The sequence below is a fragment of the Podarcis bocagei genome (assembly GCF_964188305.1).
Source record: "Podarcis bocagei genome assembly, chromosome: 17".
Taxonomy (NCBI): domain Eukaryota; kingdom Metazoa; phylum Chordata; class Lepidosauria; order Squamata; family Lacertidae; genus Podarcis; species Podarcis bocagei.
In genome coordinates this window covers 11,634,466-11,658,173 of record NC_138143.1, presented here as the reverse complement: position 1 = coordinate 11,658,173, position 23,708 = coordinate 11,634,466, and the positions used below count along the sequence as shown (strand labels likewise).

The 23,708-nt window shown below is 42.8% G+C and overlaps 2 pseudogenes across 2 annotated transcripts in view; one reads left to right on the top strand and one right to left on the bottom strand.

The window, feature by feature from the left end:
• Positions 1-23,708, top strand: part of LOC308576751 (beta-1,3-galactosyltransferase 1 pseudogene) — a 154,385-nt pseudogene that overhangs the window by 126,102 nt on the left and 4,575 nt on the right. The window lies entirely within an intron of this gene.
• Positions 12,317-14,282, bottom strand: LOC308576825 (beta-1,3-galactosyltransferase 2 pseudogene; annotated as a pseudogene). The gene has a single exon. The product of its transcript is annotated as a beta-1,3-galactosyltransferase 2 pseudogene (transcript).

Sequence of the window (23,708 nt, the reverse complement as noted above, 5' to 3'; positions counted from 1 at the left end):
TTTCTATGGGAAAGCATGCCTTGGTATTGGAACACTTTGATTTTGGAACAGACTTCCGGAACGGATTAAGTTTGAGAACCAAGGTACCACTGTAATGCGAAGCTTGATTTATTCATAAAGAAAAGCAGCAGCTTTCAGTGGCCTCCCCTCACTCTCAGGAGGAAGAAGAGGCAAAAGGCACATGCAAGTCCAAGCTTTGTGCTCATAAGTTAAACTAAGGATCCAATCAATGCCAGTGCATACCAGGTCAATCACTGGCCAATACAGTAATGCTAACTGCAGTGTCAGATTTAGGGCAGCATGAGCAGTATCCCTGTAAAGGGCACTGAGCTGAGGCGGTGCAAAATTTTCAAAGATGATGCTATTAATGTGCTACACTCAATATGCCAGCAAATTTGGAAAACTCAGCAGTGACCAAAGGATTGGAGAAGATCAGTCTACATCCCAATCCCAAAGAAGGGCAGTGCCAAAGAATGCTCCAACTACCATACAATTGTACTCATTTCACACGCTAGCAAGGTTATGCTTAAAATTCTACAAGGCACGCGTAAGCAGTATGTGGACCGAGAACTCCCAGAAGTGCAAGCTGGATTTCGAAGGGGCAGAGGAACCAGAGACCAAATTGCAAACATGCACTGGATTATGGAGAAAGCTAGAGAGTTCCAGAAAGACATCTACTTCTGCTTCATTGACTATGCAAAAGCCTTTGACTGTGTCACCTACAGCAAACTATGGCAAGTTCTTAAATGGGAGTGCCTGATCACCTCATCTGTCTCCTGAGAAATTTCTATGTGGGACAAGAAGCTACAGTTAGAACTGGATATGGAACAACTGATTGGTTCAAATTTGGGAAAGGAGTATGACAAAGTTGTATATTGTCTCCCTGCTTATTTAACTTATATGTAGAATTCATCATGCGAAAGGCTGGGCTGGATGAATCCCAAGCTGGAATTAAGATTGCTGGAAGAAATGTCAACAACCTCAGATATGCAGATGACACAACCTTGATGGCAGAAAGTGAGGAGGAATTAAAGAACCTTTTAATGAGGGTGAAAGAGGAGAATGCAAAATATGGTCTGAAGCTCAGCATCAAAAAAACAAATATCATGGCCACTGGGCCCATCACCTCCCGGCAAATAGAAGGGGAAGAAATGGATGCAGTGAGAGATTTTACTTTCTAGGGCTCCATGATCACTGCAGATGATGACAGCAGTCATGAAATTAAAAACGCCAGCTTCTTGGGAGAAAAGCAATGACAAACCTAGACAGCATCTTAAAAAGCAGAGACATCACCTTGCCAACAAAGGTCTGTATAGTTAAAGCTATGGTTTTCCCAGTAGTGATGTATGGAAGTGAGAGCTGGACCATAAAGAAGGCTGATCGTCGAAGAATTGATGCTTTTGAATTATGGTGTTGGAGGAGACTCTTGAGAATCCCATGGACTGCAAGAAGATCAAACCTCTCCATTCTTAAGGAAATCAGCCCTGAGTGCTCACTGGAAGGACAGATCCTGAAGCTGAGGCTCCAATACTTTGGCCACCTCATGAGAAGAGAAGACTCCCTGGAAAAGACCCTGATGTTGGGAAAGATGGAGGGCACAAGGAGAAGAGGACGACAGAGGACGAGATGGTTGGACAGTGTTCTCGAAGCTACCAGCATGAGTTTGACCAAACTGCGGGAGGCAGTGGAAGACAGAAGTGCCTGGGGTGCTCTGGTCCATGGGGTCACAAAGAGTCAGACACGACTAAATGACTAAACAAACAACACCATCAAACAAACCTATATTTATAGGTATTATTTATTTATCTTGACTGTGTTGCTATCTCCCAATACAATATTGAACGGAGATGGTATTGTCGCTCACAGATTTAGACATGGAGACTCTGCAACAAATAAATTGGAACAGCCCAATGATTGTCTGTTCTGTCTCATGAGCTCCATTATCCATTGTATATGAAAGGGATAGGCTTACCTCGCTCCCCACCGCCAATATTTTATTCAAGTTGGCATCCCCACCCCCTTGGTCACCCTAATATGAGATCCAATGTCGCCTCCCCTCTCCTTCCTGCCCTCACACATTAGACTGGTCCTGTTTGTCGTAGCCCAGTGTTGCCAAGGTGAGAGAACTTTTGTTTGTCCTGTGGAAAACTCTATGGCATCAAGGTGGAATAATAGAGGATAAGTTACTTAGCAAGCAAGGAAGCATTAGGACAATCTTATTTAACTACGGTTAGATCACCCCACATGCTTGACATGAGTGCTCCTCACCAAAATTGTAATGTTTTAGACCAGGGTTTCCCAAACTTGGGTCTCCAGCTGTTTTTGGACTACAACTCCCATCAATCCCTGGCCACTGGTCCTGCTAGCTAGGGATGATGGGTGTTGTAGAGGCTTGCTGGTTTAGAGGCTTGTTGTGGGCAATACATAGCCCCATGCCTAGTATCCTCCACAAATTTTTGGCGTCTGATTATCACGCTTGGGGTGGATGTGACTGCAGAATGAAGCGCTGGAAGGGATCTGGACAAACATTTGTTCCAGGAAAGATGCCACCAAGGGGTTCTGCAACCTCCCATCTACACTGAAGTAAAAAGCCCCCAGTGTTGTACCCTTTTCTCATAGAGAAGTCACTCCAATTCCTTGCTCATTTGGGTTGTCCGTTTCTGATTCCCTCCCCGCCCCCCAGGTCTGCAGTATGCTTTATACTGAGATTCCAGCGTTGCAGGGGGTCAGACTAGATGACTCTTGGGGTCCCTTCCAACTCTACAATTCTATGAGGTGAGGCAACCAGTACTGTATGCAGTATTCCAAGTGGTTGTTGCAACAGAATTTTGTATAACAATATTATGATATTCACATTTTAGTTTTCACCCCCTTTCCTAATAATGATCCACAACATTGAATTCTCCTGTTTCACAGTTGTATCTAAGTATTCCAGTTTGTCTTTATTTTTTAAAAAACACAAAAATCCCTTCCTGCAAACCGTAAGATTCTATTGTTCAGAGAAAAATAACAGGCCACCCCAATCTCCGAGTCCAGGGATCTTGGCATGCTTCACACAGGGCCTGTGTTTCCTTTTGGACAATTATTTATTAACGTATATATGCAACTTGAGTCTACATTGGAGGGATGCCCAGCATTCACATCTCAGGGCTTATCTCCCCAAGATGCCCAGGTCCAGAAAAACCAGGTTGGCCCACATTTTTACACGGCTGAATAAAATGTCTGTCAGCTCATCTTAGTTCTCAAAAGTACTGATCAAACACTGAAATATACTCCGAGTCGAGAGTGGATTTCATGCTCTTTATTCAGCTCATAGTGGTGAGGAGGAATGAAAGTTTCCCCAAAGTATCTGCTTTATATACATTATTTACACAATGGGCTGCACGTGATTGGCTAATTCTGGAATTCTCCTGTAGACCAATCAGGTTGTGGATTCACTTCCATCTGGAGCTGGATTGGGTGGCTCCTGGAGCTGGATTGGGTGGCTCAACTCAGTACATAACAAACACCATCACTAAAGAATCTAGAGGGGATCAGGGCACCACAACCCCATAACATCAACCTCTTCCCGAAGCACACATCTGACCCAGATGTGCCGACGGAAAGGAAATTGTCAGGGAACTGCCATCAGAGGCACGGGAGAAGGAGAGGGTCTCTGATTCTGCAGGGGAAGGTCCAAGCGCTAGAGGGAGACTCAGCCGGGAAGAAGGGGAAGAGAATGAGTGTAACACCAGGGATCCAGGAGAGCAACGGGACAGGGAGGTGCAGGGGCTCCTGGACTCTTCGTTGGAAGTTAGCGAGGAGAGCCCAAGCACCCCGCTGCCCACGCCCACCCTGCGCAGGAGACTCCCGCGCAGTGAGAGGCGGAGACGCTTGGGCGTCAAACAGCTCTTATGTTAGCAGCGCTTTAAGAAACGCCCACAGACAGATTCTACAAGTGACTAAGGGCAGCCACGGTAATATGGGCTGCATAGTCTGGAGGGTTTAACCAGGCAATCCGATGCTCAAACGGAGCAGGATTACGCACGAGTAACTCCCAACCACTACAGAAACAAAAATTGCCCTTTTTCCTTTATGGGGTATCCAAAAGCCCATAGAGAGTCCTTACATAGGTTCCCTATTGGTAGGAGAAAATAACAGAGGCCAACAAGAGAATATTGAGAAGCAAAGCAGCTAGTAAGCCTGATCTTTATCAAACTGTTGCAACAAGGTCCTCACTCACTACACACAGGAGAGAGGAGGAACTGACAACAATGGCGCGCAAGGCCTTATATAGACATTTTGAAATTGCCACCCTGTAGATCAAGACCACCCCCAGAAACATCATACAAACATCACAGAAGGGGTGTAACCTAAGACCACCCCTCAGATACATCATACCTACATCACAGAAAAGGCGGTCTAAAACAGAAATTTGGAAGTTGTTTTTCTCCTGTCCTTGTTTATCTCCTGTCTGGCAGGTTACTTGGTTGGATACCCTGGGGAGCCTGGCCAGTCTTTTGTAATGATAAATACTTAGTAATGATAAATACTTAATTCCTGAGTCAGGTCACAGGCTCACCCTATTCAAACAAGAGACATACCCTTAAGACAGGATTTGTGAAGGAAAAGACAATGGGGAGGCTTTTCCATTTTCCTTTGACCTTGCAGAGAAAACATTTGGTCAGTTTGGGACAGTTTGGGAATCAAAAATAGTTCCAGGTCAGTCTTCCTGTGCTGATCTATGTACTTGCTTGGTTGGTACACTCATGAACATTTAACATATATCTAAGACCTCAAAATTCCTGTCACAGTACACAACTTTCCTGTAAAAAGATACTTTTAGCCCAACGCAGCAATTTCCAGTCCCTCGTGAATTCCCCAGGCTTCCTCCTTCCTCCTCCTTTGTGTTGATACGACTGATACGGACCGGGGGGGTGCCTCCTTCTCCCCCCTTCTCCTTGAACGTCCGAGGCAATGACCTCGAGGGTGCCACCGCACACTCACCCTCAAACCCCTTCACCGTTGCACAAGCACCACACTTTTCCCAGATCCCCCCCTTTTCTGCGAGCGAAATAAGCTCGAATATATTCCCTATCTTTTCCTATGCCTATCTGCGCTCCATACTTAGAACGAGTAGACCGAGTGTTTCTGTTTCTCCGCTGATTCCTATGGCCGCGCTTTAGCCAATCACAGCCATGCATTCGTCCTGCAGGAGCTAGCTCAGGGAGCTACTGCACGCCTCATTTCACCCCTGACAAGCTGCTGACGGCCCCCCACTGCGAGAACAATGGATCCGAAACCAGGGACCTCGTAAAACTGTCAAAATCCGGTTACAATGTATCTATTCTGTTTCCACTTGTCAAAACCTTGTTACAATGTATCTATCCTGCTTCTGCTTTCCCTCTACAGTACGGAATGGGTTAGAGATCATTGAAATCTTTAGAAATTAATATAAAATCAACCGTAGCTCCGATTTCCTTGCTCTCGGTGTCATTCAACTCAGTTCCCCCTGGACTCCATGATGCTGTCCCTACTTCCATAATCCCCAAAGCGGCAGGTCACGTACGCAGGAACTTCCTAATCCTGTCAGATCGTTTTGCCAAACCTTTCCTCTAGGCAATATTAGGTGGTAGACGATGCATATCTCTGACCCATTGTCTTGCCACCACCGGTACTCAATAAATGTTTATCTATGTATATTTCTTGCTCTGCATATTCCCCCTCCCTCATCCGAAATGTTAATGAATGTAATCCCACCCCTTCCTTAATCTATTCATGACGTGTGAAATATATTCATGATGTAATTCACGAAACATGACCTTCCCATAATGTATTCATGACGTTTCCTGCACTGTATTCTGGGTTATGGAGGGAACCTTTAAAAGTCTATGTCACCCCATACTCGGGGTTCAATGCCATTTTGAACCTGTTGCGCAATAAACTCGGATCTTCGTATTTTGCTCCTGTGTTCGGCTGAGCTCCTTTCTTCTCCGCTAGGACCCGCGGACTCTGTCCGACGAGCTGGGTGGCTGTGCACTCACGCACCCAGATTTTACCGTAACAGTGTATAGTTCAGTCAGAGCTGCATCTCAAAGGTGGATTTCAAACACACTAACAGTTACCAGAGCAATTCTTTTTTAAAAATCGCAATAGTGTTTCAAAAAATAGTAAAAAAAATAAACATGCAAAAAAAAGCACTGTGCTACAAAATCCATTGCTAAGACCAGTGGGAAAAGTAAGAGAGTCTCAGATAACAGACTCAAACCTCTGCCCTGCTCCCCCAGTGGGCAGCTGCTTGCATGGTCTTGGGGCCTCCACAGAGTTCCTTGTCTTGGTATCATCACAAATTTCTCGGTCCAAGTAAATTAATCTTCCTGGACCTCATCTGTTTTGCTTTGGCCTCCCCTCTGGTTGTGGGTCAGAAGCTCTAAACTCGCACCCCAGTCCCAAAACAATCTCTGCAGCCACATCAAGAAACAATTCCAGGATCAAATCTGCTTTCTCACTAGTACACCCTCCAACATTTCTCTACTGAAAACAGAGACGTGCTGTCCTATTCCATAATAATCATTTTATTATTTATACCCTGCCCATCTGACTGGGTTGACCCAGCCACTCTGGGCAGCTTCCAGCATATATAAAAACATAATAAAACAAACATTCATAAACTTCCGCATACTGGGCTGCCTTCAAATGTCTCCTAAAGGTTGTACGGTATAGTTACTTATCTCCTTAGCTCGGGGGTCACATAACTCCACACCCTCCAATATTTCTTCGATGAAGATAGGGACGTCCTAAGGAAAAGCATGATATTCCGGGATCAAATAAAAAACCGAGACGGCTTCTGTAAATCTGGGACTGTCCCTGGAAAATAAGGACACTTGGAGGGGCTGCTGGGGGTCCTCTCCATCTTTCTACATCCTGGCCCAGTCCATCCACAGCCCCAAACCACAGATCAGATTCCTGCCCCCAGTCCCTGGCAGGAGGCACCTTCTTCCAAGTCCATTGGCCCAGACCCCCTCCCCCCCCCTCTCTCTCTCTCTGCTTAATCCCAACTTATCTGAAGTGCTTCATGGGACCCAACCAAGGCAGGTAACCCTCCCACGGACCAATTCAAGGACATTTGAAGTTCATTTTTTATAAATACCATATTAGATTAATGTCTGGTTAAGTAAAACAACAATTTCCGCCTTTTTAAAATATACACAGTATGTTCTTGTTGTTGATCTCTTTTGCTTTCGACATGGGTATTATTTCTTGTTTCTTCTTTTTTGTGTGTCTTCTCTTACTCTGTGCACTTGTAATTAAAAACAAATACAGTTTTCCATCAGGCTATGTCACCCAAGCTGAAACCCCTAAACCTTTTCTTTCCCTGCCAAATAACGCACATATATTGAGGAGGAGCCTCACCCCTCCCTGTTTCACACAGTCTTAGCGCTATTGATGACTTCTCTGATGAGTTGATCACTGGATTTAACAGCTTGCCTCCCAGGAATGCGCTGACAATACATGGGGAACAAGGAAGAACAAGAGCCAAAATGTTTGAGAAAGGAAATCTTACTGACCGTATGATTAGCCAGAAATGCTTTCCAAATTTACTCCAGTATGCTACTGGTGCAGGCATTCAGATATTATCATAAAAGTATCTCTAAGCTTCTTTTTCCTAATAGCAAGGATTTGCTTAACTCAGAATCCCTTCCCCTTGTCATCATCCACATCATGGGTAGGCAAACTAAGGCTCAGGGGCCGGATCCGGCCCTATTGTCTTCTAAATCTGGCCCGCGGACGGTCCGGGAATCAGCGTGTTTTTACTTGAGTAGAACGTGTCCTTTTATTTCAAATGCATCTCTGGGTTATTTGTGGGGCATAGGAAGTTGTTCTTTTTCTCTTTTTTTCAAAATATTGTCCGGCCCTCCACACAGTCTGAGGGACGTGGACTGGCCCCCTGCTGAAAAAGTTTGCTGACCCCTGATCCACATCCTCCTAGCTATGGGGGCCAAGATGCTGCTCCATCTCTCCCTCCACAGTAAAAGTGGGACTGGAGGAGTCCCAAACACCTGGCTTACATTTTGCTTGCACCAGGCTACCAATCCAGTCAACAATACCAAAAACCTTGCATTTTCACCTGCCAACAGCAAAAGGATATTCAAAAAGGTGGCTCTGTTTGTTCTGTAGCAGCAAAATTGCATTGGCCTATTTAGAAATTCTTGTAGCTGGTTGCTGTAATTTTTGTATTTATTATTTTCCTTCTTCTCCACCCCCCACCCCAAATACCTTATTTGAAATCTTGCCTGGAGAACTTAAACACTTGCCACTTGGGTGCTATTTGGGTTTGTCCCGAATAAAAGTTTTGATGAACTGAGAATTCTGACATTTTTACTGTGTATTTCCCTGTTTAGGGAAGTTTTTAATGTCTGATGTTTTATTGTGTTTTTAATATTCTGTTGAGAGCCGCCCAGAGTGGCTGGGGAAACCCAGTCAGATGGGTGGGGTATAAATAATAAATTATTATGTTATTATTATTTTATAATTCCTTCTTTTAGAATTTTGTTGGCATGGATGGCCCTTGCAAGGGCCTAAAACATGATGCTTCAATTAAGAGGATCAACAACGATTTAATTCTATCAGTGTTGGATTGTCTTTTAATCATTGTGGTTCTCCCCCCCCCCCCATGTTTTCAGCTGTTCTTATTTTTATCTGTAAGCTTTTGTCGGCGTCTCCCGGTGCTGCACAGGCTGGGGCAACCTTTCCCAGGCCAATTTGGACAGTGTGGCATCTTCCAAGGATGGGGAATTGCTTATAACTCAAGCATCTGTCAGAAGAGAAAGAGTGCACTTTTCTGGAGCCTCAAGGTGCAATGATTCCCAGCCCAGACTGCAAACCCATTACCATGAGGAGGGAAATGATGCTAAATTGTAGCTCATAGATGTATGTAGGTGCCTCCTGTCCAGCTCTTGTGAGATGTGCTGTTCTGCAGAACAGAGAGAGATTGTGCAGTTAAATGAGGACCTGAAGCTTGAGATAAAGAGAGATTTGTGCTTGCCTATGAGGCTTGCTTTCTCAAGAACAACCAACCCCCGAGTTCCTTGTGCATAATAGGCTGCGTGGAGGAACCATCAGTGAAAGGCTGGTGAAATTGATCCCAGGGGCACAGTAGAAGACAGGGCTGCCGCTTTACAGGCCCAAAATATAGAGGTCTACTTGACACCCACGCTGCCATGGTGTAGCACCCTGCTTGTGGTTAACGCTTAGCTGGAATGAAATATTCAACGCAGCAATAGAGAAATTAAAATAATAATTTATTTGTCAGACAAATAAATGAGAGACACAGTGGTATATGGTTACCAAAGCTCTGCCCACTCCAGCCCTGATGGCCAGCACTTATATTTCCTCAGCCCAGCCCCTTTGCTCCTCCTTTGGCTGCCTCTGTCCAATCAGCCTGGTTGAAATTCCTATTGGCTGTTTGCTAGAACCAATCATAAAAGATACACCCATTTCCTACTACCTTTTATGGGGGACAAAGAGCTATATTTCCTTCTATCCATAAATGGCAGACAAGTAGCCATATATCTTACATTTGCCTCGACCAGGCACCTTAATTACCAGATAACCTTTTTGCCCTATTCACTCCAAAACAGATGGCTAAAACAGATGGCTCATGGTTTTAAATTTTATCTTAAACAGAGATCTTGGGTTCACCTCACACACCATCAATGAAATAAGAATCTAACATAAGAATCTAACTTTTCTTACTTTCTAAATCCTTTGCATAATTACATTTAAGCCAATATATTTCATACATTAACATAGATAGCTTTTTAGAAGAAAATGCCTTTTCAAAGTAGAAAGGAAACAGCTTCGAAAGCAGCCTCTTTAATTTACAGCCCCCCTTTCCCAGCCAGCTGCTGTTCCTATCAGCTCTTGCCCTTTAACCTTAGGAAAATATGACTCGAGTCTTCTGTTAAACAATAAAACTTACTATTTACCAACTCTTAATTAGTGTTTTTGCAGCTTGATTGTATTCTGTAATATGTAGGGTCACTGTAACCTTTGTCCCCAGCCTGTAATTTCCTTTTACACCTTTGAGGTACTGCTATAAATCAGAGGGGCCCTGTTTAGGAAGATAAACATCTGCCAAAGTACTTAGCCAGCTGGTTTCTGCCTGGCATGAAAGATACAAACATTTACAAATATATTTTTTTAAGCTCATTTTAAAATACAGGTCTTGATCAGATGCCTCAATGGCATGCTGTAAATGCAGTTCACAGCTGTTTCTGATGAGCTTTCTCAGAATTTTCCTCCCAAAAGGTTCATGTGTGTTCTTAATAACAAAAATCAGCAACGTGTGTTATGGTTTTTTTGGGCAACGCCAATAACTGGCAGAAGCCGAAAGAAGTTTCCGTAAGTGAAAATATTGTTGGAGACTCACGATTTCATTATATCGGTGACCTGGAACATATTCCCACCCGGAGTCTATTCTGGGGTGGCCTCAGGGTATACGAGAAACCTGGCAAGTGGCTTTCTTATATATTACGAGCTAATAAAACACTTCTCAGATTGTATCATCGTAATCACAGCATTATTTTAGACTACTCTTCTCCCACTTAGCGGCCCGCAAAGCAACTTACACTAAAGAAACACAAACAATACTAAAAAAAGAGATATAGATATATAAATAAATCAGTTTAATAAAATCATAATAAAACAAAAGACATAGTTTATATGAATTAAATAGGGAACAACGGAGTTTTTCCTACACAGGCATTTAAATCTCTGGCCAAAATTATAAGACAAGTGAAAAAGGCATTCAGTCAAAAAAAACAAGTCTGTTCTTGGGATCCCCAGCGTAGCTCCAAGGGCAGTACAAGGCCGATTAAGTCCCCCCTGCCCCTACCAATTTTTAACAACGAACTAGGGTCTTTTGGCTTAGGGGAGGGTTGGCTATACATGCTGCCTGCTTTTTAATGTTTTTTATTTGTTTTGCCGGATGTAGGTGTTTTAGGGTTGGGGGAGGTTCTGGGCATTCCCAGTTTTACTTCTGTGAAGTGGGTTCAGTGGAGCATGAAATTTTTTTGGACTTGTATAATGATACTTCAGTTACTTTTTCTGAATCCTATTCCCTGGTTTAGGATTCACCTTTTCCTTCCTTTTCATCCTTATCTCCCTCTTCCCTCCTTGTTCATTCCCCTTGAATGAGTGCAATCCAAACTCCTCAGAGCCCTTCTACAAGTTCCTAGATGCGTTTCAAATGCATGGGTCAGACTAGAAACAGGGATGATGAAAGTCGAAGCTCATATTATTCTAACATTGATATATACGTGGCTAACTCTGAAACTGCTCCCCCAAGGAATAGCCCCATTGATTCTGAGCGACCAGTTTCAGTCTGGCTGAAGTTTAAGCAGTCTTAAACACTCTTCAGAAACTGGGCTCCTCAAACCCTCATAACTATTGGCCTGGGCCAAGCTAGATCTGTGGTTGGGCAAAGAATCATGGACATAGAGAGACAACAGGACTGTACAAGGGTCCCCAATTATAAAATCATAGAAAACGGGAGATACGTAACCACTCCAGCAACATATCTCTATTGCATAACATCCAGAAACGCAAGAAGGGCTTTCACTCTTGCTAGAAGCTCGGCCATGCCCTCACCTGTTCCGGAAGGCTCCTATAGAAGAGTCCCATATGCACAGAGACTTTGCCCCTGCCCATTAGGGGAAATAGGAAGCCCCGAACATATATTTTTTAGATATCCTTTTTATGCTGAGATTCGTAGAGACACCATTGACCTTTTGCTGAAGAGGCTCGCCGATCTTTCAGACAAGTCTAAACTTAATTCTCCCCTCTTAGGCAAAGATCACAAGATGACCTGGCCGGTAGCCAGATTCTGTGCTCAGATCTGTAGGCACAGATCATCCTCTAGAATAATATAGTTTACAAGGGAAAAGCTAAAGCCGCCCTTTGGGGTGCTTCAGGGTCAATTTTTATGGTAGCCCAAATCTCCGTTGTACATATGTATGTATATATCTCAATTTTAACTCATGAGCTATTGCTGCAATCTGCTCTGATTGTATATTTTATCTTTATGAATGCTGTTTTTATTGTTTTTATTTATTATAAATTATCTATCTATCTATCTATCTATCTATCTATCAACATCTCATGCTTCAAAGAGAACAGGGGATGGTTGTGTTAACGTCTTTATGGTGATTCATGTATAAATAATGCTGCGTTGTGTGTTGGGAGAAGCTTTCTGAAAACACAGTGTGTGTGTGTGTGTGTGTGTGTGTGTGTGTGTGTGTGTGTGTGTTTATATATATGAAAAAGCAACAGAAGATGGCAAATAAGTCTTTTGCACAACTGGCAACAACCTAAAGAGGCAGATGCTATGTGGAGTATAGCTTCCTACTGTGAAGGAAACTTCTACTGATCTGCTTTAAATTATTCTGAAGATGACCGGCCTGCATTTCAATATGTTGGAGCAGGTGAACTCGGCATTGGGTTTTGCAGACACAAAAATTGTTGAGCTTTTTTTGGGTTGCCATTTTTCAAGAGGTAAACATGCAGGACATGTATATATATTTTAAAACCCACCAAAATCCCGAACAATTGCTTTTAAATGTAAAATTCCCCCTGGATGGGCATGTAGGACCCCCAAAAGAGGATATTTCCGAGAATTCCTGGATGTATGGCAATCCTACGTAGTGCCAATCCTAAGCATGGCCTGAGGGTTGCTCTCTTCCAGTAGGTGAGGTGGTGGCTGTGAAGATCTCAAAACTCTGAGGTTGTCAATTTGGCACATTAGTAGCGCAGTGGTCAGTTCAGAGCAGACCAAACAAGCTGCTATGGGCAGCTGCAGAGATTCTACGGGGAGGAGAGCAGTGTGAATGGCAACGAACCACACGGCACGATGAGCATGTTATGTGGGACCAGCTCGCTTCTGAGGGCATAAATACCAATTTCGACAAGCACAGAATCTCCCTTCTTCTCTGAGCCATCCTTCCCTTTCCTCATTGCAATTTGTTGGCATGGATTTGTCCATTGTACAGGAACATGCCCGCATGTTGCCAGCCCTCGACGCCAACTTCTCCACAAGAGGCTGTGTGTCTGTTCACCTCCCTCCATTTTAACGCTTGCAAGTCTGGTTCTGGTCCCGAAAGCCAGGCCAAATCTGCAGCAGCTCCTCTGGCCCGTAGTGATGCACCACCACCACCTTGGAGAACTTGCACTTCTCATACTTGACTCTGTACACGTTGAAGAGACCCCCGGGGCTGTTTGTCACGCTGATGCCCAGCTCATACAGGCAGATTCCCATGAAGACATCTTCCATGTTAATGACCTTGATGGTCTTTGCTACCTGGTAGATCTTCTTGGCCAGATCCCCAGAGAACACATACCCTGGGCCTGCGCAGAAGGGCGGGTAGGTCTCATTGGGGTACACCTCCTGTGGCACATACCACTTGTAGGCCTTTTCACGCACTGGCTTTGAATTCCTGTAGATGTGACCTGTCATGTAGTTCTTCTTGGGTGGCAGGTGAGGCTGCAGCAGGTGGGACACCATGAAGTTCACATTGAGAAAGATGTCACTGTCTGCCTTCACCACGTAGGTGGCATTGGGGCAGAACTTGCTTATCCACTCCATGCCCATCAGAGTCTTCAGGGTAAGGTTGTTGTAGGTATCCAGGAAGTCCTGCTGAAGAATGTCTTTGTGGATGGAACTCTCCTCTTCCAAAAGGGCCTGGAGCGGGTATCCAAATTTTGGGTGGACACCCGTCAGAAAGAGACGAAGAATGGAAACCCCAGGCACTGAGCTCTCGTTGCCCCACGTCTGCCGGATGGCCTGCCTTGTGGCAAAATCCTGGGGCTCAGTTATCACCAGCAGGATCAAGAAAGGGCTCCTCTCCCAGCATTTCTTTGGCTCATTGAGAAGGAACTTATAATCAGTGGAATAGTCAACCTCCAAGGGATGCCGCCTGGCCACTGGTGGTGGTGGGGAAATCAGACCAGAGGGCTTGGTCTCCTTTGTCCTCTCCAGTGCAGATTCCCATTCAAATCTTATGGCACTTTTACGATTGTATGCGGAATCTGGGCTGCCCTTGACCTTGATGTCGTGCGGTGAGAAAAGCTTCTCAAGAGACTCCCATCTGTTCTTTGCAACAAGTAGGAAAAGGAAAATAGAGCAGAAGAGGACCACAGTGGGCAAATTCTGCAGCTTGGTCATGAGCATCTTCCTGGTACCTTCACCTGCAGACTATGTGGGTGGGGGAGAGATCCTGGCCAGTTCTGTCCCGTTTCCAAAGACAACCTGAAAAAGAGAAGCCCAATGAAAGGAAGATGAATTCTGTTCTCTCTCTCTCTCTCTCTCTCTCTCTCTCTCTCTCTCTCTCTGTGTGTGTGTGTGTCTGTGTGTGTTTGCACACACACAAGGGGAGCTTTGGGGATCAGGCTGGGCGCACAGATAATCAGTCTGCCAACTGCCAACACACTCAAACCCTGCTCATAACACCTGCTTTCTTGCCCTTTCAATCTGTTTCTGGAAGGAAAATATGCACTCTCAGGGATTGGCATTATTCACTCAACCCATCTATTTACAGTAACTGGATACAGTAAGTGTTAAACTATAAGCCAGACCAGCTTCCTGATGAGGTAATCACCTGGGTGATGAGCCATTAAAGGAAAATAAAGGGAAGGGGCTCTGTCTGAGACAGCAAATGGGTGGGGCCCCTCAATCAGCCTCCCCCAGCTAGAAAGTCAAAGTCAAAGTTTGGGGGACTGTGGTGTGAACTAGAGGAAAAGCTGCAGGCTGGAAAGGCACAGAGGCAGAGCATGATGTTTGATTTGCGCTGGGATCCACAGCTGTGGCTACTGGAGAAAAAATAACTGCATCTTAGGCTCAGGTTGTTTATATGTATGTGTCAATTATCCAAATAAAGACCACACAGTCTCCACTATGCCTCACTTTCAAAAGGAAACACAAACTCTGGGTAAAGTGCCCAGCTGGGTGTGTTCCAGGGTGTCTGGTAAGCTGAAGACCTTGCACTGATGGAACAATTGCCATTGTGCTACATGGAATTCCTCCCTGTATTTCCAAATTAGGCCAAATTATTATTATTATTATTATTATTATTATTATTATTATTATTATTATTATTCCTCTACAATCGTTATCTTGACATACATATTCTGGGTGGGAACAGGACACTCTTAATTCTACTTGCACTGGTGTAGTGATCAGGTGGGATTGCTATGAGGAATTATAACAAATATAGAGTAAGCCATCTGTGTCAGCAATGAAAGCATTGCATTGACTGGGTTTAAACTATTTTGATATGATTCTTGATCAATCTACACCTCTGCAATCTGTTCCATTTCTCTCTCTTCACAAGTCACGTACACACTTAGGCAGGCAGGCGTCCTGGGTCCTCAAAGATAATGGGCAGTTTCGTCGATGTAGCTTTCTTATATATTAATCTTAGGATGTTAATCTTAGGGCCAGGAAACAGGTTTCACATTAAGGTGATAATGGTCACTGTCCTCCTGGCCATCCTTCTTATCATGTGTACTGATTGTTATGACCTCCGGGGTTGCTGAATACGCTCCTTTGTTGTTTTCATTCCTTTACTCCAAAGTATGCATGCCTAACTAGTGTTTATAGTTTAACTTTGTCCCCACTTGGAGTTTGTTTAAATGCTCAGAGGAAATCTGATTGGTTCTTACGAGCACTGTGTAAAGGATTCTTTTGCTAATAAAATGGCCTGGTGAGGGGTGTGGGGTACGCACTTCCTCCGAGAGCCTTGCTGGTCAAAGCCTTGTGTCTTATTTTAATCAGGGTCCAGTCCTTTCCTTTGGCCTCAGAACGCAACACACTGGCAAAGCCTGAAAGTATATTAGCATAGTGGTTCTACCAGCCTTGTGCTGGTGGAGCCCCTATGTTGGTGGCTCAAAGGGGTGGAGGTGGAGACATGGTGGAGTTGGTGCAGAGCTCAGTCATGAAGTTACGCTTGCTCAGAGCTTTCTCCCTCCCCCTGCCTTGCTGGCATAAAGCTAGAAAAGGTCGGGTACCTGTTAGAACATTCTCTTTAAAATCAATGGGCTGCTCTCCTCTCCATCTCAGGACAGGAGTCCAAATAGTAATAGTGCAATCAATCCCCACCACTTTCCCTTTTCTTTTTGGTTAATATCCACCCTGAAGAGAAGAATTCTGATGAATTTAGAAGCTTGCTCATTACTTTCAATCCATATTAATAAAGGAGCTTTGCTGCTGTCGCTCTTTGGGTTTTATCTTGTGGGCCGCCATGGACCAATAGGTGTGTCTGTATTGCTTTCAGATTCACAGTGATTAATATGTTCCCTTCTCTAGTTCTGTTATTCATGTTATTTGTTTAAAAGGTTGGTTTATTTGCAGCTCAGTAAACTGGAGACTCTCCTCTTGCTTCAAGAACTTGTTAACCCTATTGTTAAATATAGTTTTTGATAAACTACTTACAGGTCTTAATTACTCGCGAGCATTTTGCTGAGATCCTTTGCTGCCCTTGCCCTTCTCCAGACTTCAGTCTTGGCTCCAGTACAGATTGAGCTGACTTGCCTGTTCTGCTTCTCCACCAGAAGAAGCAACAGCTTTCTGCTGAACATGGAGAAATGCTCCAGGCACACCTGTGCTTTCTTTCGGGTGGTTGCATGTCTTTTTTCTTTCTTTTTTGCAATTTTGCCAAAAGGCTCAACAAACAACTTCCCTTCAACAAAAACTCAACAACGTTTCCCTCCCCCAAAAATTCAACAACTGCCCCCCCCCAAGCCACTTCAGCAACTTTTGTGTCCTGATTTTCACTGTTTGAAATATGGCAACCTTAGACTAGGTCTCCTCCAGAGACAGTATAAAAACACAAGGGGCTGCCATATGAGAGACAGAGGGCTCAGCCCCCAGCCCACTCACCCGCATATATCTCCTTGTCACCTTTGGTGACCAAGCAAATGGTTAAATAAATACAAGCCTGCTCTATGAAACACCTTTGCCATCATCAATTTCAAGGAAATCTCATTCAGTGCTCCTGGTATTTGTTCTCTCCCTCCTTGAGGGCCTTTCTACCCCTCTCCCATTCTCTTCTCTCAGGTGCTTTTTGCGGCATCTCAGGTGAGCACTTACCTGCCCGAGGTGCTGTTCACTCAAGGTTGCCACCTGCCTTTGTCAGCTGCAATTTACCTTTCCCGGGGAGGGTGTGGCACAAAAGGAAGGGACAACGCCTACGTCATGCAGCTAACACAGAGGGGAGGGAGAAGGGACTCTGCTTCCAGGAGAGTCTTTTTTCCAGGACCATTGAAGCACCTGGAAGGACTCACCACCTGCATGCCAATCCCATGCTGAATCTCACACACACACCAGAAAAGAAGAACATGCCCCTCAGAACCCAAAGCCAAACACAAGAACAAGATGAAAGGGATAAATTTATTTTATACAAATGTATTTTATATAAATGATTATTTTATATAAATTATATACATGTGCCAATGGGTGTTATCATAATGCATATCCTCCATCATTTCTCCAAATAGGGATGCCCTGTTCATTTATTTATTTACCATCATCATCATCATCATCATTATTATTATTATTACTATTACTATTCTATTTATACCCTGATCTGGGTGGTTTCCAAATAATAATAATAATAATAATAATCATTAAACACAAAATATATGTGTGGATGAAATTTACTTTGGAGGAGAAGTTAACTAATGAACAATTAGGATTAAAAGACTGCACCCAGCTTCTGCTTATGCCAATCTCAAGTTTTTTTAAAATAATGATCTTGACCTGAACTCTAGTTGAACTTGGACATAGCACACGGTGAGATTGAACTAGACTTAAAATGGAGGTTAAACCTGAGAAGATTATAACATTACGAGTACTTTAAATTTCCCTTCTGGGGAAAAAGACTGGACTGACTCTCTGGAAACTATCTCACTTCTGTGAAAGAGTTTCAGGATCTATTTGACTGTTGAAGACGTTCAACTTAATGTGTGGCAACCATACCCAGGGAAAATATATATTTCTTTGCCTTATTGTCTTATTACTGTGCTACATGTGTCCTGTTGCTAAGAAAGCATGTTGCTATGTGCCTTTTCGCTATGCGTCTTAAGAACATACAATTACTGCTGTGTTTGCATTCTGAGGTTGGAAATGGCAGAAGAAAAAATCTCATTGTTTAAGCAAACCAGCCAGGCCACAATGCAAGAGAATATAAGATATGAATTGTATGATTTGTTGTTAGATTTTAAAAGAGAACTGTTTGATCAGTTGAAGGAAGATGTTAACGAAGCAGCTGTTAAAATTCGGGAAAATACTAATTTAATGTCAGAAGCTGTGGGACAATTAATAGAAGCGAATGCACAAAATACCAAGGCAGGAAGGGTAGAGTGACAAAGCTTGAGGAAAATACAAGGGAAGGTAAGAGTGGCCCAAAATAAAAATGGTACCTCATGTGAAATGATCTGCGAGGCTCTGACTGTGATAAAGAAGAAACAGGAAGGGAGGGCAAAAAGGATAAAAGGTTTATGTAGCTGCAATGTAAAATAATTAAGTAGGCCTGGGAAAAGATATATAAAGATTGGAAAGGAATGTGGAAAATGATTGTTGTTTAAAAAAACCCTGAAGTTATGATATTGAGATGTACAGGTTTTGATGGACTTATTCAATGAAAGTCTTTGTTCCTATACTTAAGAGTGGACGCCAGGCCAAGACCAGCCAGTTCCTACAGAAGGAAGAAGCCTCTGCCTTAGTGAGGCATCAGATCAAGACCTGTATTTTAAAATGAGCTTAAAAAATATATTTGCAAATGTTTGTATGTCTCATGCCAGGCATAAAGCAGCTGGCTGGGGGCTTTGGCAGATGTTTATCTTCCTAAACAGGGCCCCTCTGATCTATAGCAGTGCCTCAGGGTTGTAAAAGGAAATTACAGGCTGGGAGCAAAAGGTCACACTGACCATACAAATTACAGAATACAATCAAGCTGCAAAAAAAACAAACAAAACACTAATTAAGAGTTGGTAAATAGTGAGATTTATTGTTTAACAGAAGACTCGAGCCATATTTTCATAAGGTTAAAGGGCAAGAGCTAATAGGAACAGCAGCTGGCTAGGAAAAGGAGTTGTAAACTAAAGAGGCTGCTTTCGAAGCTGTTTTATTAAGTTCCTTTTTTACTTTGAAAAGGCCTTTTCTTCTAAAAATCTATATATGTTAATGTATGAAATATATTGGCTTAAATGTAATTATGCAAAGGACTTAGAAAGTAAGAAATGTTAGATTCTTATGTTAGATTCTTATTTCATTTCTTCTGGAGGCGGCGCGAAACAGCAATGGCGGTCCTCTTCGCGCTGTGAAGAGGAGCTCCGCAGGAAAGGGTCGTCCGCTGCGGCAAAGTGGAGACCCATCAAGAAAAACCACAGGCAGAGTGAGCCTGTGGCCGTGGGACTCGGCGGGCACCAGAAGCCCCCCCAGAACCGAAGAAGGAACCCCGTAAGGGGCTCCGGAACGTGGAAGGGGGAGCGGTGCTGTGAGTTCATCGCTCTTTCTGCGGAAGTGAAGCCGCGCGGCTGCTGCTGATGAGCGCCGACCTTTCTTCCCGAAACATCAGACTACAAACTACATACCCGTGAGTAGGGATCATAAAATTTTCGGGACTAAAGTTAATAAATTTGGCTGAAAACGGGAGACGCAAACAGGAAGTCCGTCTTCCGATTGTGCTTAGAGATCAAAGCAAAGACTCTGACAAGCGGGAAGCGCTTTGAAAGGGATTACAAAAAGTTTGGATTATCGTGTAATAACTGAACTTGCTTCTAAGAAATTATAAGAAATAATTTTGTTTTAAATTTATTGGATTTGGATTGGAACTTTCCTCTCCTTTGTGGATTATAAAGGACTAAGAAACCAAAGCCTCGGACTGTCAGGATATAAGAGAACTGTCAAATTGCGGAAACTGTATTTAATACTGAAAGTGTTACATGCGAGCGTTACTGTCTGGATACAAACAGGGAAACTGTTTCTTGCACCTTTTCTGAGACTTTGTTTTAACTTGGGAAAAGCTCTACATGCCAAAAAGGAAATTGAAGGTTCCTTTGTAATTTGCTTTGGACTGCAGGGACTTTAATGGCTGGAAAAGCTCTTTCTTTCTTCTGAATTACAGTGGTACTCCCCCTAGAGGATTTTGGATTTATAAGTGTCTGGGAACTGCATTTTATTTTGACTCTTTGCTGTCTTGTTGTTTATACTCTGGAACTGCCTTTCCCATGGGATTGCACATAGTTTGACCTTGAACATAGACAGGTGTGGAATGAGTGGCACAGGGAAAACAAGATCGGCCAAAACGAAAGCAAAACAATCCGTACAATTGGTACAAACAACTTTGACTTCTCAATCGCGAAGATCATCTGTCCCGACACTTTTAAGATTACAAGAAGGGGAAACTGAGCAGACAGTACCAGAGGATATGGCCTCAGGAGGATCTGAAACAGTCTTAAAACAAATTTTGGAACAACTGGCAATTCTAAACAAAAAGGCTGACGAGCATTCGACTAAAATTGATCAAGCCACAGCCTCTATTAGCAAACTGACTGATCAAGTTGCTCAACATACACAAGCAATTGGGAATCTTCAGGAAACAACTGCAGAAAACCGTAAATTGGCTGAGGAAGCCAATCAAAAAGCAGAACAAGCCAATCAGAAGGCTGAGGCAATAAAAGTGGAGGTAAGGCCATTGCACAAACAGATTAGTGAACAGCAGGCCTACCTGTCTATGGTGGAGTTGAGAAATCAGGAAAACAACCTCAGATTGAGAGCTATCCCAGAACTTGAACAAGGAGACTTGATTGGTTATTTGACATCAGAACTTTCAAAGTTCTGGGGTATAGAAGAAGATAAGGACTTTAAAATTGTAACCGCTTTTAGACTGGGAAGAGTGGTGAGGAAGGACAGATCTAGAGACTGTTTGATCATTTTGAGATCCAAGCAGGAAAGAGATAAAATATTAGGCCTTCATTTTGGAAAATCACTTGTTATTCAAGGCAACAGAGCAGAAATTTATAGAGACATACCGAAACAACTTTTGGATCTCAGAGCTACATACACAGAACTAGCAAGATTATTGAGAGGTAATTCAATTCCTTATAGGTGGGAGTTTCCTCAAGGACTATCTTTTAACTTCAAAGGAAAGAAAGTCAAAATCAGAACAGCAGAAGACCAACAAATAATAGAAAAAATTGGAGATAATTGGAGGTTGCAGAGCTTGGAGAAATTACAGAATAAGGTGTGAGACTGGTTACATTACGCTCAAATTCAAGAGGTTTTCAAACTGGATAAAAAAATAGGATTCCAGGTGGAGAAATCGAAATTAGAGACAGAATTGCTTGAGCCAAAGACTAAAGTACTTTCGAGAATGTATAACTTGCTGCTTAAATGGAACACTCAGGATGAGACAGTCAAATCAGCCATGATAAAATGGGCTCAGGATATTGGGTATAACATCATGTTTGAGGACTGGGAAAGGTTATGGAACACCGGAATGAAATTCACGGCATGTAATGCTCTGAAGGAAAATATTATGAAAATGATATATAGGTGGTACATGACCCCAGTCAAGCTTGCAAAAATATATCACCTGTCTGATAACAAATGTTGGAAATGTAAGGAGGCTGAAGGGACATTCTTTCACCTCTGGTGGACCTGTCCAAGAGTGAAGGCCTTCTGGGAAATGATTTACAATGAGTTAAAAAAGGTATTTAAGTATACCTTTCCCAAGAAACCAGAGGCCTTCCTCTTGGGCATTGTCGGCCAGAAAGTGTTAAAGAAGGATAGAACTTTTTTTATGTATGCAACTACAGCAGCAAGAATACTCATCGCAAAATATTGGAAGACAAAAGATTTACCCACACTGGAAGAGTGGCAGACGCAATTGATGGACTACATGGAACTGGCTGAAATGACTGGCAGAATCCGAGATTTGGGAGAAGAAACAATGGAAGAGGACTGGAAAAAATTTAAGGACTATTTACAAAAATATTATAAGTTGTATGAATGTTAAGAATTTGCACGATTTGGAAATTTTAGCTTCAGCAATTAGATTTGGTGAAACAGGAAACTAAGTTATAAGTAAGAAAAGGTTGAAATTTAAAGTAATATTATGTTTAATTTAAGGTACAAGTAATTGATAAAAAGTATTTTAAATCTAAAAATATAATATCTGAAAGGTACAAAATAAGGCATGAAACAAGGTAATAATTTGCTGATATTTTTATTGTAAAGAATGCAGGGTGATGGAGATGTGGGGAAGTCTAGCTGGTTGTATAAAAAAGCTTTGGAAAGTTGGATTTTTTCTTTTTTCTTTCTTTTTCTTTCTTGTTTTTTTCTTATATCTCTGATTTTGTATCTGAAAAATGTAATAAAAATATTTTTTTTAAAAAAAAAAGATTCTTATTTCATTGATGGTGTGTGAGAAGGTGAACCCAAGATCTCTGTTTAAGATAAAATTAGAACCATTAGCCATCTGTTTTGGAGTGAATAGGGCAATAGGGCAAAGATGATCTGATAATTAAGGTGCCTGGTCGAGGCAAATGTAAGATACATGGCTACTTGTCTGCCATTTATGGATAGAAGGAAATATAGCTCTTTGTCCCCCATAAAAGGTAGTAGGAAATGGGTGTATCTTTTATTATTGGTTCTAGCAAACAGCCAATAGGAATTTCAACCAGGCTGATTGGACAGAGGCAGCCAAAGGAGGAGCAAAGGGGCTGGGCTGAGGAAATATAAGTGCTGGCCATCAGGGCTGGAGTGGGCAGAGCTTTGGTAACCATATACCACTGTGTCTCTCATTTATTTGTCTGACAAATAAATTATTATTTTAATTTCTCTATTGCTGCATTGAATATTTCATTCCAGCTAAGCATTAACCACAAGCAGGGTGCTACATTTGAAGATAAAGAAGATTGGCAAAATAAACTGAACTACGCTGGACAAATCAGTTAGCTTGAAACCCTAGAAAGCAAAGAAGACTTTGAAGTAAAAGTGGGGGGGGGGGTCAAATGTTTAATGCATATTTTTTAAGCTTGGTGTATAGATTTTTGGAGGGACACGGGTGGCGCTGTGGGTTAAACTACAGAGCCTAGGACTTGCTGATCAGAAGGTCGGCGGTTCGAATCCCTGCGACTGGGTGAGCTCCCATTGCTCGGTCCCTGCTCCTGCCAACCTAGCAGTTCAAAAACATGTCAAAGTGCAAGTAGATAAATAGGTAACGCTCCGGCGGGAAGGTAAGCGGCATTTCCGTGCGCTGCTCTGGTTCGCCAAAAGCGGCTTAGTGATGCTGTACACCAGCTCCCTTGGCCAATAAAGCAAGATGAGTGCCGCAACCCCAGAGTCGGCCACGACTGGACCTAATGGTCAGGGGTCCCTTTACCTTTACCTATAGATTTTTACGTTAGCATAACTTCTAAAAGTTCTAAACTTCTAAAAGTCACTTGTAACAAGATGAAGAAGGTTTAAAATTGGATTATTAAGAATATAAGGTTTTTAAGGACATGCGTGAACGAGTACTAAACAATGGAAGCGAGAGGGGGAGTGGAGGGAAGTCAGGCAAAATCATGGTTTAAAAATCTGTTTATTGTTGTTATTTTTATTTTTGTTGTTATTTTTGGAAAATTAATAAAATGTTACCCCCCCCAAAAAAAACTTCCTTATACTGGGC